Source organism: Vombatus ursinus, unplaced genomic scaffold (assembly GCF_900497805.2).
Source record: "Vombatus ursinus unplaced genomic scaffold, bare-nosed wombat genome assembly UNPS02009205.1, whole genome shotgun sequence".
Classification (NCBI taxonomy): domain Eukaryota; kingdom Metazoa; phylum Chordata; class Mammalia; order Diprotodontia; family Vombatidae; genus Vombatus; species Vombatus ursinus.
In genome coordinates, this window is record NW_020948983.1 from 40,530,956 (window position 1) to 40,534,259 (window position 3,304).

The window sequence follows — 3,304 nt, forward strand, 5'->3', positions numbered from 1 at the left end:
TACATTTCACTCATATTTGCTGGCTACCTTTAGGTACTCATATACCATGGGGAGTTGTTATGATATCCAGGGAAGTACAACCTACTTCATATGGTTATTGTAAGGATGAAATGAGTTAATGTTTGTAAAGCACTTAGAAGAGAGCCTGGAATATGGCATGTTTTTGATAATGACTCTTTGATTTACTTTCTAGGTCAGCTGTTTTTTTTTTCTGATGAGGTATTTTACATTGTCCTCTATTTTTCTTTGACTTTGTTTAATTGTTTCTTATTGTTTTATAGAGCTGTTAGCTTCTGCTTGCCCAATTCTAGTTTTTAATTTTCTTCAGTGAGCTTTTGTACCTCCTTTTTATTTAACTATTCTGCTTTTTTATAATTTAATAATTTTTACATCACAATATTGTTTATTATTATGTATTGTTTTACAATACAAACAAAAAATACAGAAATACAATATGTGAATACAGCTAAATGCAGAATGGTAGCTTTTTTCTCTTCAAGAGGCCATGATTCCCATTTCTAGTAAAATAAGGAAGAAACTGCACACAGATAGAAACAAGTTGGTCGTTAACTCCACATCTTTGTCTATAAATGATCTATGAATGCCTATTTCCTGCTACTTACCATAAAGTGTGAAAACAGAGTTAAAGGAAAGTTTGACTCACTGGTTCCTATCATATGAAAGACACTATATTTTATTTTAGTAGGGTCAATATACATAAAATGTCTCAATTTAAATGTCATTACAAAAATGAAGCAGTAATGAGAGTCTTCTGGCTAAAGAAGTCACTAAATTGAGAAGAGCATATATTTAAAGGATCAGAAACAAGAAAGGGCTGTTATAAAAAGCTTTAGGTGCACTGGAAGCTTATAGGTTTGTTTTTGTTTTTTTTTGTTCCAGGTGCACTTTTAAACAATGGAAGTGTCAAAAAAGAGAGTCAGCTGTGTTAGACTAGGTCATGTTCTCATCTGTGGAGAATTCTAAGAGAGAGAGTGAAGGAGAGAAAATGAGAGAGAGAGAGAGAGAGAGAGAGAGAGAGAGAGAGAGAGAGAGAGAGAGATAGAGACAGAGAGAGAGAGATAGAGACAGAGAGAGACAGAGAAGCATAGTTTGTATCAGAGTATGATGATTTCTCCTCCACTCAAACCTTCCAGACTTCTTTTATTTTGGAATATCCTATAAACAACCGAACCACCAGAACATGATTATACAACAGTAAAATGTTCTCTTGCATTAAAGTGAAGATATCTGTTTAAAAAAAGAAAAATTGGAAGGTGCTCAGAGATGTTTCCTTCTAAGTACTTGACACCACTATGCAATTCAAGGTATCTTAATCTCCATCAACAGGGAATGAAAAAAAAAAACTTTGTCATGTTGGTAAATCCATCATTATGGAATTATGGATGCAAATGGTGCAAAATCGGTCAACTGGATCCAACAAACACTGACGTCCACGCTGCCATATTGGCAACTAATACAGAACTGGTGGTCACTAATGGCTTTAAAAGATCTTTCCTTTCTTCTTGTTCTTTTCCAAAGTTCTGGAAGAGTTTTGTCATTCCAAAACATGCTGCTGAGCTTCCCAGTTGGCTTTGTCATCCTCAGATTCCTTGTGCTGAGCCTCTAGGTTCTTCTTCATTTGCTCATGACGCTGCTGGAACTTGGCTTCTGAGTCTTTCAGTTTATGCACCTTTTCTTTGACCTTCATCTCAAACACCTGCTCCATCTCCATCTCTATCTTCTTCTTCTTGGATACATGCTCCCTTCTTTCTTCCTCCATTTGGGCCAGGGGCTGTTGGTCAGCTGTCCTTGTTCTTGTTGTTGTCCACACCGTTGTATGTCACAGCCGCAAGCTTCTGGCTTCAGTAGTTCTCATAGTACACGTTGTTGGTGACATCCTTCAGGTCCTGCATGTGGGTTCTTATCAACATGTTTCTTAGAATTGTGAAATCACAATGGTCACCATTTTCAACTTCTGCAACATCCCAAGGATACTGCCTTCCTCGGACCCTTTTGCCATTAACTTCAATGATAGTATTACTACCAACCACAGCAAGAGGTAAACAGTCCTTTATCTTTTAAACAAGCTTATTTTCTTCTTCTTCATCTGTTTCTGGAAATTCATATATTTTAATTTTATACTCCTGAATTTCTTTCTTTATCTGCTTCTTGAACTACTGACATTCCTCAGGGGTTAGCATTTCTGCTTTGGCGAGGAGGGGGATGATGTTCACCTTGTCATGTAAGCGCTTCATAAACTCGATGTCCAGTGGCTTCAGGCCATGTCCTGAAGGGGCAATGAAGTACAAATAACACTGTGCCCTGTTGTCTGGCATCTGCCGTCTGTTCACCTGAGATTCTGTATTCAGATAATCCTCAAATTTACTGTCAATGTAGTCAATAACAAGCTGCCTACAATTACTATTGTCCACTGCATCACCAAATCTAGGAGTATCCACTATTGTGAGTAATAACTGAACACCACCTTCTTTGATTAAAACTTTGGCTTGTTCCACCTGTACTTTTTTTTTTTAAATTCTATGTGAGGGAACAGGGTACTCTGAAGAATACAAATCTGTTAGGAATAATGAGTTGATTAACATTGACTTCCCCAATTCAGATTCTCCTACTACCATAAGCGTAAATTCAAACCCTCTTTTCACAGATTTTCTGTACACTTGTTTGCAAATCCCACGTAGCCTTCAAGGTTCTTCTGTTGAGCCATGGCACTGTGCCACAGCCACCGCTGCTCCTCTCCTCAGTTGCTTGCTCTGTAATTTAATATTTTATTTTCCCTAATTACATGTAAAAACAATTATCAGCATTCTTTTTTTAATTTTTGAGTTCCAAATTCTCTCCCTTTCTGCTCTTCCCTATCATTGAGAAGGCAAACAATTTTATATAAGTTATACATGCACAATCATGCAAAACATATTTCCATGTCAGTCATATTGTAAAAGAAAACACAAAGTATAAGAAAAATTAAGCAAGTAAGGAAAAAGTATGTTTCAATCTGCATTCAGAGTCTATCAATTCTTTCTCAATTGGGGAATGGCTGAACAAGTTGTTGTATATGATTGTGATGGAATGCTATTATGCTATAAGAAACAATAAGCAGGATGCTCTCAGAAACTATATATAGACCAACATCTATATACAAACACTATATACCAAGATAAGGTCAAAATGGGCACATGATTTACACAAAAAGCAATATCACCACTAAATCTATATCCCAAAGAGATTAAAAAAAGGAAAAAGATCTATATGTACAAAATATTTATAGCAGATCATTTATTGGTAG

The 3,304-nt window shown here is 36.2% G+C and overlaps 1 pseudogene; it reads right to left on the reverse strand.

Annotated features, from left to right (window-relative positions):
- Positions 1-1,450: 1,450 nt before the first annotated feature.
- Positions 1,451-2,746, reverse strand: LOC114035744 (annotated as a pseudogene).
- Positions 2,747-3,304: the final 558 nt, after the last annotated feature.